Source organism: Vitis riparia, chromosome 4 (genome assembly GCF_004353265.1).
Source record: "Vitis riparia cultivar Riparia Gloire de Montpellier isolate 1030 chromosome 4, EGFV_Vit.rip_1.0, whole genome shotgun sequence".
NCBI lineage: Eukaryota > Viridiplantae > Streptophyta > Magnoliopsida > Vitales > Vitaceae > Vitis > Vitis riparia.
Window position 1 is genome coordinate 11358573 of NC_048434.1, and position 13534 is coordinate 11372106.

Below are 13534 nucleotides of genomic sequence, written 5' to 3' on the forward strand. Positions count from 1 at the left end.
CCATCTTCTTAGATAGTTTGAGCCTATAATACACGTAGAGAGGTTTTGGGTATGTTGACATTGGACTTGCAGATAGGCCCAGTCACATTCCCTAATTTATTTCAGGTTTTGAGGATTTCCACATCCTTTGACCTGTTACTAGGTTGGCCTTGGATCCATATAGCAGAAACTATACCTTCTTCCCTTCATTAAAGATGAAGTTTATACATGAGGGTAGAGTCATTACTATATAGTTTTCTGGAGACATTTATTCTACTTTAGAGCCAGTATTGGAGATTAGTCATGGCGACAACAAACTATTTCTGACTAGCTTTACCTTTGATGAGATATAGACTGTGGAGGTTGAGTAGTTCTGTAGAGATCATGTGACACTTCCCTTTGATAAGCATGGTAGTATAGTGGTTTTAGACATGATGAGATCTATGTCTTTCTTACTTGGCTTGGGTTTAGGGCGTCGTTAGCATGGATCTGGAGAGTTCATTGCCACAATTGATCATGATACTCATTTCGGTCTTGGTTTTGTTCCTATAGAGGCTGATTATAGATACATGGTGCTTCTACGCAATGAGAGACTCAGAGCTCGTTTCCTCCATATTCCAATTGACTATCTTGTTCACCCATATAGGTTGAGCTTAGCAGATTATTTTGTGAGGGCACCAAAGGTATAGATGCATTTGGAGAGGATCACTAGTGGACTTAATGTTGATCAGGAGACTGAGCTTCAGTGTCTAGTTCATCAATTGCAATTGAGTGACAAAGCTCCTGGAACTTCCACTTCTATTTTGGTTATTCCTCTATCTTTAGACTGTACGAGCCTATTGACACTTTATTTTCTAGAGGAGACTGATAAGTATGGGACATCTATTGAGATTACAGATATGATAGATGATGTTATTCCACGTGACGAGTATAGTGATGAGATGCTCATGGTAGACATGAGTCAGATTATCGATGATGTTCATCTAGAGACTGCTTCTCCACTCGATCTATTTGGGGTACTTGCTATCGAGATGATTGAGGATGTTTAGCTTGTCCCTACTCCTGGGCTGCTTACTACTGTTGCTCATGATGATGATGTATGTGAGGGCATTATTAGCCTAATTATGGTAGAGTCCGAGTATATGGACCCACTACTTTCTTTTGATGTATTGTCGGGATTTTTCTCCTATTATGATAATGTACTAGCTCTTTCTTCCTATATGGATATGAGTCTTTTTTAGTATTTGCTTGTCTTTTGTGACATCACTTTATCTGCACCTTATTCACTTACAACATAGATATTTGATATAGATGATGAGATTGTACAGTATGATTCAGATGAGGACTTTTCTTTAGCTTCTGATTTGAGTCCCATTTTGATCAGAGAGTTTCACCTACCATAGGAGACATTGTGATAAGTGATTTCGGTACAATAGACTAGCCTAAGGAGCTAAGGATTGGATTAGAATTGTCTACAAATGAGAGAGATAACCTCGCTCAGTTACTCAGATCATATTTGGATGTTTTTGCATGGTCTTATGAGGATATGTCGGGCCATGAACCATCCATAGTCTAACATCACTTGCCACTTCTGCCTCATGTTAGACTGGTTAAGCAGAAGTTGAGACGGTTATATCCTCGTTGGAGTTTGCAAGTGAAAGAGAAGATTCAAAAGCAGCTCAGTATGAGATTCTTATCAGTGGTTGAGTATCCTGAGTGGTTGGCCAATGTCATCATTGTTCTTAAAAAGGACGACAAGGTAAGAGTCTATGTTGATTTTCGAGATCTCAACAAGGCCAGTCCCAAGGATGATTTTCATTTTCCTCACATCGACATGCTAGTTGATAGTACAATAGGTCATTCGATGTTGTCCTTTATAGATGGGTTTTCCAGGTATAATCACATTTTGATGGCTATAGAGGACATGGAGAAAACGCCTTTCATTACTGAGTGGGGTACTTATTATTATAGAGTCATGCTATTCGGGTTGAAGAATGTATGAGCCACTTATCAGATAGCAATGACTACCCTTTTCCATGACATGATGCATCAAGATGTCGAGGTTATTTAGATGATATGATAATGAAATCTCGAGATAGAGCATACCACCTGGTAGCTTTGGAGAGATTCTTTGAGAGGATTAGACAGTTTAGATTGAGATTGAATCTCAAGAAGTGCACTTTTGGACTGACTTTTGGGAAACTATTGGGATACATGGTTAGTGAGAGAGACATAGAGATAGATCCAAATAAGATCAAAACCATCCTTGACATGATTGTACTGAGGACTCAGAAAGAGATAAGAGGTTTCTTAGGTAGACTTCAATACATCAGTAGATTCATTGCCAGATTGAAAAATATTTATGAGCCCATTTTTTTACTCTTGAGGAAGAGTCAGCCTATTGTTTGGGATAATCAGTGCCAATGCCCATTTCGAGAGGATTAGAGAGTATTTGTTGTCGCTTCTAGTTCTGGTACTTCCTACACCAGGTCGTCTTTTACTCATATACCTGTTAGTCTCAAACATAGCCTTGGGATGCATGTTAGCTCAACTCGATGATTTGGGAAATGAGCAAGTTATTTGTTATTTGAGTAAGAGGATGCTTGATTATGAGATGAGATATGTCATGATTGAGCGTTTCTGCTTAGCAATGGTTTAGGCTACTCAGAGATTGAGACATTACATGACAAAGTATTCAGTTCACTTGATATCCCGTCTATATCTCCTGAGATATTTATTTGACAGGTCTACTTTGATTGGTCAACTCATGAGATGGTTGGTACTCTTGACTAACTTTGATATTCATTATGTTACTCAGAAGTCTATTAGATGGAGCGTTGTTGTGGATTACTTAGCATCATTACCAGTTTCTGATGGTAGAGCGATTAATGATGACTTTCCATATAAGGATATCGCTGTAGTGACTAGTTTTTTAGGTTGGCACATGTACTTTGATGGTACGACCAACCATTCTAGATACGAGATAGGTGTTTTGTTTATATCCCCTCATAGTGACCACTTTCCTAGATCTGTTCGTTTGGGGTTCTCTGATTGGCATCTTGCCATGAACAATATTGTTGAGTATGAGGCTTGTATTTTGGGATTGAAGACAACTCTTGAGCTCAAGATTAGATAGATGGAGGTGTTTGGTGAATTCAATCTGGTATTGAGACAGATTCAGGGCGAGCAAAAGACTAGAGATGTAGAGCTTAGGCCTTATCATGCATACTTGGAGCTACTGGTTAGGAGATTTGATGATTTGAGATATACACATCTACCTAGAGTGCAGAACCATTTTGCTGATGCCTTAGCTATTCTAGCTTCCATGATTGATATTCCTGCTAATACCATTGTTGAGTCGAGATTAGTTCCTACTTATTGTTGTTTGATTGATGAGGCAGAGTTGGATGATGGCTTGCCTTGGTACCATGACATATACCAGTTTCTAAGATTTGACACATATCCTGAGGTCACCACGACCAAGGATAAGAGAGCATTGAGATAGTTAGCCACCCAGTTTGTGATATGTGGGGAGACATTGTATAGACGATCCGCTGATGGGATGTTACTATTGTGCTTAGACCACATCTCTGTTGATCAAGTGATGAGAGATGATCATGTGAGAGTCCATGGATCCCATATGAGAGGACATATGTTAGCTCGTAAGATCATGAGAACTGGCTATTTTTGGTTGACCATGTAGACAAACTGTTGCCAGTTTGTTCAGAGATGTCTAGAGTGTTAGATACATAGGGACTTCATGCACGTGCCATTTTCAGAGTTACATGCACTAACTTCACCATGGCCATTTCCAATAAGGGGTATAGACATTATTGAGAAGATTTCACCGAAGTCTTCCAATGGTCATGAGTTCATCTTGGTCGCCTTTGATTACTTCACCAAGTAGGTAGAGGCTACCTCATATGCGAGATTAACATCAGCTAGGATCACTATTTCATCAGATCACATATTATCTATCGCTATGGAGTCCCTCATGAGTTGATTTCAGATAGGGGAGTACATTTAAGAGCGGATGTTGATACTTTATTATAAAGATACGGTATCTAACATCATAGATCGTCTGCATACATGCTGTAAACCAACGGAGTGGTAGAAGCTACAAATAAGAATATTAAGAGGATCTTATGGAGGATGATTAAGACTTCTTAGGATTGGTCAGAGAAGCTTCCATTTGCATTATAGGCTTATCAGACTTCTTTTTGCACCTCTACAGGAGTCACATCTTACTCCTTGGTGTATGGTATGGAGACAATGCTACCAATTGAGATAGAGATGGGTTCATTGAGGGTAGCATTAGAGTAGTAGATTTCAGAGGCAGATTGGGCTCAAGCTCGATTAGACCAACTCAATCTCCTAGATAAGATGAGATTGAGGGTAGTAGACCATGTTCATGCCTATCAGAGGAAGATAGCTCGTGCTTTCAAGAAACGGGTCAAGCCTAGACTGCTATAGAGATGTGACTTGGTTTTGAAAGTCATCAGAGGATTGATCAGAGATCCCAGAGGAAAGTTCAGACCCAATTGGAGAAAACCTTATTTCATTAGGGAGTTGACCCTAGAGGGCACTGCATGGTTGATGGATCTAGATGGAAACCAATTCTTAGAGCCAACCAATGTAGATTAGTTGAAGAAACATTCTGTTTGAGACTATGGTCATAAGATGTGTGGTCGTCATTTCGGTTAGCCACATACCTTATTATCCCCTTTTTGATATACAGACTGTTGCTAGCCCATTGAGCCTTGCATGTGTATCAAAGTCTTTCTTTCTTATTACCTTGCTCACATTTCTACATTGGGATAGGGTCCCTTTATTGTATGCATGCTTCATTTAGGAGTTTCATGAGCCTTGGGCCTACGGGCGTTTCTTTCACTCATTATTTTTCCTACCGTCACACTACTACATTCCATCATATCTCATTAGTTGTGTTCTTTATATATTTTTTTTTTGTCTCATTTGCTACTTGTTCTGCTTCATCTTTTCTCCATCGTGAATAGTGATCCTACTTAGTTCATTACATAGAGGATGATCACATCATTTCCATTATCTACCTCACGAAAATTGATTCGAAGACCCTTAGCTTGAGAAGTTCATATCATTGGAGAGAGTTTATGTTACTTTGAAGCTTGAGAGAACATCCATCCATTATTGATCTTATCCCTTTGGGGCCCATTTTTTTATGTTTAAGGTATGTGCATTTGTATATATGTAAAAAAAAAAAACTGAAAATGAAAAGAAAGAAAATAAGCACATGTGTGTATGTACATAGTATTCTCCATCATTGAGCATGTATATTGATAGCCGATGGTCATTTTATCAAGTATGTTTGTTGGTGAGAGTTTGCATGTGAGCTTTCCGATATCATTTTTTCTTTGTATTCACTTCGTCACATCTTTTGTTAGAGAGTGAGATGAGTGACCTTCTCCTAAGGGCTCTGGGTCATTGTTCCTTCATCATTACTTTCATTGTTGATGTGACTTCACTTCATATTTTGATTTGAGTTGATCATAATTCCTCTCTATATGTTTATTGTTTCGCCATTATCCTCATAATTGATTTTGATTCCTCCCCTTCACTTAACCCCCTTGTTCTTTTCTTACACTGACCTATTCAAGGTTTGATACTTTCTTTGCATCATTCTTACGCATCTCATTAGCAGTTCGATTTTTCATTGCCTTATTATTGTTTTCATAATCACATTAAGCGTCCTTAGGTCCTAGCTCACAAACTTTTCTATACATGTTACATTTTATACATGAGGGCATGGGTTTTAATAATTGGGTATTTGGGCCTAGTTTTCCTTCATTTCTATTACCTTATCACCCTAGCCTACGTTACGCCCTGTGTCTTAAGACCACCCTAAGGCCATTGGATTAGATATCGTCTTTGAAAGCCCCTACTTAAGACAAGTGTTTGAGATTTGGTTTATATTTATATATCATCATGCTTTTTTATTTTTATTTTTATTTTTTTCTGGGAGACGCCTCTTTGATGTTTGGATCTGATTCAGTTATGGATATGGATGACTGGGATTACATAATTGATAATGGATGATTTGATGTTGTTTGATTTTTTGATCTACCACACATTTGATGTTATATTAGGACATATTTCCTTTTTGGTTGAGATTTATAGATCTTCACGGATTTGCATAATCATCCCCATTTATGAGATACATGTTGAGATGATGATCTGTTTGATGATTCCCTATTGGAGCCTTTCTTGAGTCATTCAATTCAGCTCATACTTTCTAATATTTGATGGGGTTATCTTAGGCGCATAGACTTCCATATCATCATTTCAGTGGAGTACATTTAATATTTCCTAAACATCCCCATTGAGGTATTCTTGAGTCAGTGACAAATAGGCTCACGTTCATCGTCTCTAGTGGGATATCTTTGAGCTGATGACAGACTCGCACATCTTTCATCATTCTTAGTGGAGCATCCATGAGTCGATGACAAATTCCTCGTTCATTTCCTAGCAAATCATTCTCAAGCCTTTGATAGACTCGCTTACTTGCGTCATCCTTAGTGGAACATTTGGGTTGATGATTGATTTTATCTTGTTGGTTACCTTAATGGATCATTGTTGAGTCACCGGGGTCGACTGGATGTACTAGTTGCTATATTGAAGCATATTTTCCTTGGTTACTTGCATGACATGGATGCACTAGTTGCTATACTAGGGCATATTTTCCTTGGTTACTAGCATGGCTGGATGCGTTAGTTGCTATACTGGGGCTTATTTCCCATTTTCTATTATGGACATGATTGTTTTCTCATGGAACTATTATATTCTTTATTCGGCTGAGGAATACTTATTCGCATTATTGGTCACAGTTTGGGTGATTTTGTTTAGATAAGCCTTTAGAGGAGCATGACCTTTGATTTTTGACCGTCCTACTACCTTTAACTTCTCAGTAGATCGTTATGTTGAGGCGATGATAGTTTCTCTAGTGGACTATTTTGTTTGAGATATGCTAGTGGATCGTTCCTTTGAGACGACAACAAATTCCTCCAACAAGGTATCTCGAGTTAGAGACATCCAAATTATCATAACACTTCGTTAAGCCTTGTGATTTAGTAAGATGGGTTGTGAGACTTTATTTTATAGTTGATTTGACCATCCTGACTCGTCAACGGAGCATCTTTTGAGACTCATAGAGTCTCTTTTAGACCATTTCAGTGGATCAAGAGTTGTGGCGACACGTCACATTGAGGCATATTTCCCCTCATCATTTCCTCGTATCTTGGAGTCTAGAGTCACCATCTTTTCACAGTTTGGCATTCAGAGCCACCATATTTCTTTGGTTCAGCATTCAGAGCCATCATATCTTCAGTTTGGCGTTCAAAAGTATGTCTTCAGTTTGGAATCCAGAGCCACCATATTTCTTTGGTTCGACATTCAGAGCCATCATATCTTCAGTTTGGCGTTCAGAATTGTGTTTTCAGTTTGGTATTTAGAGCCATTAGTTAGCTTGGCATTCAAAGCCACCATATTTCTTCGGTTCGACATTCAAAGCCATCATATCTTCAGTTTGGCATTCAGAGTTGTGTCTTCAGTTTGGCACTCAGACCCATTGGTCAGCTTGGCATTCGAACCACCATATTTCTTCAGTTCAGTATTCAGAGCCATCATATCTTCAGTTTGGCGTTTAAAGCTATGTCTTTAGTTTGGCATTCAGAGCCATTAGTCAGCTCGGCATTCAAAGCCACCATATTTCTTTAGTTCAGCGTTCAGAACCACATTCCTAGCATTCAGAGCTATCAGTTTATAGTTAAGCGTTTAGAGTCGCATTCCCAACATTCAGATTTGTTAGTTTTTAGTTTGGTGTTCAGAGCCGCCTCCCTCAGTTTGCATTCAAAGCCGTTTTTTTTAGTTTAGTATTCATAACCACTATCTCTCAAAGGCATTCAGAGCCACCTTCTCCAGTTTAGGCATTCAGAGCCATCTTTCCCTCATCACTTCCTTTGGTTTAGGCGTTTAGAGTCACTTCCTCTGGTTTAGGCATTTAGAGCCACTTTCCTTAGCTTAGGCATACAAAGCCACCTTCATCAGTTTAGGCATTTAGAACCACTTTGCTCAATTTAGGCGTTCAGAGCCGATTTGCTCAATTCTACCTCTTCAGTTAGGCATTCAGAGCCACATTTTTCAGTTAAGGTGTTCAAAGCCACTTTGCTTAGCTTCACCTTACTTAGTTGAGGCAATCAGAGCCACCTTGCTCATTTCTTTCAATTCAAGCGTTCAGAGCCACTTCTCCAGCTTAGGCATTCAAAGCCACTTCTCTAGCTTAGGCATTTAGAGCCTATTCTCCAGTTTAGGCGTTCAGAACCACCACTTTCCTTCATAGGCGTTTAAAGCCACCATCGCTCTCACATTGGCGTTCAAAGTCATCACTTTCATAAGCGTTCAAAGCCATAAGCGTTCAAAGCCACCATGCTCAGTTTAGGCATTCAAAGCCACTTCTCTCACTTAGGCATTCAAAGCCACCTTACTCAGTTTAGGCGTTCAAAGCCACCTCTTTTAGTTTAGACATTTAGAGCCACTTCTCCAGCTTAGGTGTTCAAAGCCTTTGCTCCAGTTTAGGCGTTCACAACCACCACTTTCCTTCATAGGCATTCAGAGCAACCATCGCTTTCACATTGACGTTCAGAGTCATCACTTTCATAGGCGTTCAAAGCCATGGGCGTTCAGAGCCACCTTGCTCAGTTTAGGCATTCAAAGCCACTTCTCTCACTTAGGCATTCAAATCCACTTCTCTAGCTCAGGTGTTTAGAGCCACCTTGCTCAGTTTAGGTTTTTAGAGCCACCTTTTTCAGTTTAGGGTTTCAGAGCCACTTCTCCAGCTTAGGCGTTCAGAGCCTCTTCTCTAGTTTAGGCTTTCAGAGCCACCACTTTCCTTCATAGGCGTTCAGAGCCACCATCACTTTCACATTGGCATTCAGAGTCATCACTTTCATAGGCGTTCAAAGTCATAGGCATTCAGAGCCACTTTGCTCAGTTTAGGTGCTCAAAGCCACTTCTTTCACTTAGGTGTTTAGAGCCACATCTCCAGCTTAGGCGTTTAGAGCCATCTTGCTCAATTTAGGCATTTAGAGCCACCTCTTTTAGTTCAGGTGTTCAGAGCCACTTCTCCAGCTTAGGCGTTCAGAGCCTCTTCTCCAGTTTAGGTGTTTAAAGCCACCACTTTTCTTCATAGGCATTCAAAGCCACAATCGCTCTCACATTGCCGTTCAGATTCATCACTTTCATAGGCGTTCAAAGCCATAAGCATTTAGAGCCACCTTGCTCAATTTAAGCATTTAGAGCCACCTCTTTTAGTTCAAGCATTTAGAGCCATTTTTTCAGCTTAGACGTTCAAAGCCTCTTCTCTATTTTAGGCATTCAGAGCCACCATCGCTCTCACATTGACGTTCAAAGTCATCACTTTCATAGGCATTCAAAGCAATGGGTGTTTAGAGCCACCTTGCTTAGTTTAGGTGTTCAGAGCCACCTTTTTCAGTTTAGGCGTTCAGAGCCACTTCTCCAACTTAGTTGTTCGGAGCCTCTTCTCCAGTTTAGGCGTTCAAAGCCACCACTTTCCTTCATAGGCGTTTACAGCCACCATCACTCTCACATTGGCATTCAGAGTCATAACTTTCATAGCCATTCAAAACCATAGGCGTTCAGAGCCATAGTTTTAGGCGTTTGAAGCCACCTTCAACGATTCAGGTGTTCAGTGCCACCATTTTCTTTTATAAGCGTTCAAAGCCACAGGCGTTCAAAGCCACAGTCCTAGATAGGCGTTCAAAGCCATAATTTTAGGTGTTCCGAGCCACCATTTTCATAGATGTTCAGAGTCATTTCCTTTATAGGCATTAAGAGCCGCAAACATTCAGAGCCATAGTTTAGTTGTTCAAAAAAATTTTATCTCAGTCTTGGCATTCAAAGCCACATTTTAGCTTTCAAAGTTTTGATTTTCCAAAGCTTGTCCTCTTTCATTGTGTGTGATATAACTCTTTAAGCTTATAGCATGTGTCTTGATTGTATCATTGGTACCCCTCGCCTTGCACCCTTGTATAATGTATATGTAGTTTTCTTTTTATATGTGTTCATCTCTATGCTCTTAGGTGGTTTGAATGCTACTCAACTTTGACATCGATTTTCGAGTCACGTCTAAAGACATCTTGGAGGGAGTCTGGATCCATAGTGCAACTTTAGAGACCCCTGAGAGCTACATTTCTCTTAGGATTTTAGAGCGCCTTCTGTTCCTTTGTTGGTTTGAGCGAGTTTGTGTTCTATTTGTGTACTTTTAGGGGGTTTTCTTTTTCTTCAATAGAGTTCACTTTGTTCCACTCACTATTCACACTTCTTTTTCACTCTAATGTTCATATTCCTTGTACTCATGAACTCTACCGAAAAAGGAAATATTTGAAGACCTCTTTTTGGACTGGGAGGAGCTGGTTTTTTTTTTTTTTTTTTTCATTTGGAGGAGTAGGGGACGATCTCCACAAGTGTTCAGAGTTGTATGGGACATGTGGCAAAGACATGACCACCTTGCCATGGTGGTGGTTGAAAAAAAGACTTTTATACTGAACGGGGAGCAGTAGAGTTGGAGAGTGGTGAAGGCTTGAAGAAGAAAATTCAGAAAGGAGATCTAGCTGAGGAGGAGAAGTAGAAAAGGGAGCTGGAAGCAAGACAACTCTAGGGGTTATGAGTGAGCATTCCAGGTAAAGCCATTGCGAGCTTCTTAAGTAACTTGATCCTTATATTTAGACTTAGTTTTCATAGACATATCTTTTCTTTTTTTTAAAAAAAATCATATTAGGGTTTTATTTCTTATTTTAAAAATAAACAAAAATAAGTGGTGATTCTATTTTTTTAAAATAGTTTTCACAATGAAAAGCAAGTATTGCCATCAAACAGGATAAAGAAAGCCTGTCCACAAGCACCCTCTCTCTCATAATTATGAGAGGCTCCATTAAAGAACATTCAACATTGAGATAGAGTTTCAACTAAAATAACTTCTTTGTTGGGAAAATCTTCCGTTAGTTCCTAATCAACTAAGATAGGATAATTGGCTAAGAAATCAGCCAAGACTTACCCTTTTATAGCTCTTTGAGCAATATAAATTATCTCAAACTCTTGTAGTAGAAGTGACCAATTTGTTAATTGTCCTAATAGAATTTCAACTTAAATAAAATTTAGGGTCTATTTGATGAAAGAGTTAAACATCATAAGTGAAAAAAATGGTGGATCCCATTGATGACATAAATTTCATGCCACTACTAAGCACCACCCTAAAACCATTTAATTTATTTAGTAAAAGAGACTTAACTAATCACTTATGACAAAACTCAAAGTGAAATTTAAAATTTTATATTTATTTCATGTTCATCATTTTGTAAAGTAAATATTTTTATCATTTATACTTAAATATGTTTTCCTTTAAGTCAACTTTTTTATTATTAATTCATTCATGTAAAGAAATCAAAATTATATATATAAACTTATTTTACTTGATGTGTAGGCATTATATTAAATGACACTATTTTTAATTGATTTACATTAAAAATGAATTTCTTTTAAAATAAAATCTTTTCTTTTTAATTATTTAATATAATAAATTTCCAAATAAACTCTAATTAATTTATTTATGAGAAATAATTTTTCATTTAAAGGGCTAATGAAACAATTGAAAAAATAAAATTATATTTCCTTAACTGATTTTGATAAAAGAAAAAACTATTTATGCTATATAAGATTTTTCTTCTATTTTTTCCAATTTTTACTCTGTAATTTTTTTTTCATTTCTTATTATATATTACTTTATGCTATATAAGATTTTAGTTCATTATCTATAAAAAAAAATGAGAGAAATAAACTTAAATTTTTCATAAATGTAATTTCTCAAAATTTCCTAATTTTTTTATGAACATATTTTTAAAATTTCCATAATATTTTTCTCTTTTTCTTTTTCTTTTTATTTTTTCTAATCTTAGTTTCCTTGAAAATGATTTTCCTCAATATTTCCCTTTTACTAATATTTTTTAAGAACCCAACATACCCTAAATAATTTTTATTAAAAGAAAATTTTATGATGAATCAAATTAAATAATTCACTATTTTTTATTATTTACTATTTATAAGATATTTTTAAGGTAAAGTTAAATTATACTTAATCATGAATCTACATATAATTCATTTATGACTTATAATTAAACTAATTAAGCTAAAAAAAAAAAAAAAAACAAAAAACAAAATTGGTAGATTTATGACTGCCAAACGGGCTCTAAGCGTGTGATGTATCTTATTATGTTAATCAAATAATTACTTTAATTGCCCATTTGACTCATTTGACAGAGAGAAAACTCGTGGTTATTGACTTTTTTGTTTTATTCATATTATTTAATATGCATGGTCCATGTCATAAAAATATAGGCCACCTCCTCTTGTCATTTTTGTAGCAAAGAATTTAATGACAATGGTGAAAAGACAATTATTTATTTATTTATTTATATTTATATTTATATATATTTTTAAACTTCTTACTTTCCACGAAGGTTGGCATTTTCCTATTTGTATTTATACCACATAGCCTACGTATATAATCTATTTAAGAAGCTTATAAATGTGATACATGTTTTGTTATTCTTTCTTATGAGTGATCATATTGTATTAATGAATTGACTTACAAATAACATCATGATATCATAAATTTTGAATTTTTAATGACAATTATTGATGGTGGTTGATGGACTATTGTGATAATAAAGAAAATATCTAATTAATGGTGATTAACTTATTTTATGTATCAAAGCTTAATATAAAAACTTAATTGTTTTTATTACAAAATTATTATGATTTATTTAAACAATAGAGATCACTTCTAATAGTAGAAAATCTCAATTGTTTTCTATTTTTTTCATTTTATTTTGAACTAATGAATTATTTTCTTGGAGATTTTAAATTAATCATGAAGAATTTAATGCCTTTAAGAGTGGAATTATAAAAAAAAGAAAGCAATAATGCTTCATGGGTCAATTAAAGTGATTCTAGAAATTATTTTTAACTTTTTGTAATACTTAAAAAATAAAAATTTTGAAGTGTTAAAAATATTGAAAACGTTTCTTAAAATTACTAATAAACAGAATCTTAGAATCTAAAATTTTTAACTGAAAAAAAAAAAAGCAAAACAGAGTTACTTATTTTAAAGATTTCAGTCTATTAAAATTAAGTATACAATGATTATAGAAGTATAAAGAGCATGAAATTTTAGAATCCAATCATTTTAAATCAAATGATAAAATTCATTAAGTCTCTTCAATACAGGCCAATTAAACCAACAATGAAAAATGGGTATGGAAGGTGATTCATATTTTGGAAAATATGTCAAATTCCAGAATAACATGCGGACCTTCCAAATCAGCATTAATTGTATCATAAATGCCCTGACTCAGCAATATCGGGTAAGAATTTGTGGGTCCCAATGCCACTCAGTCGTCCCAAATGGTTTGTGAAAGACGCTTCTGAATTCTGATAGATAGGGCAAAAG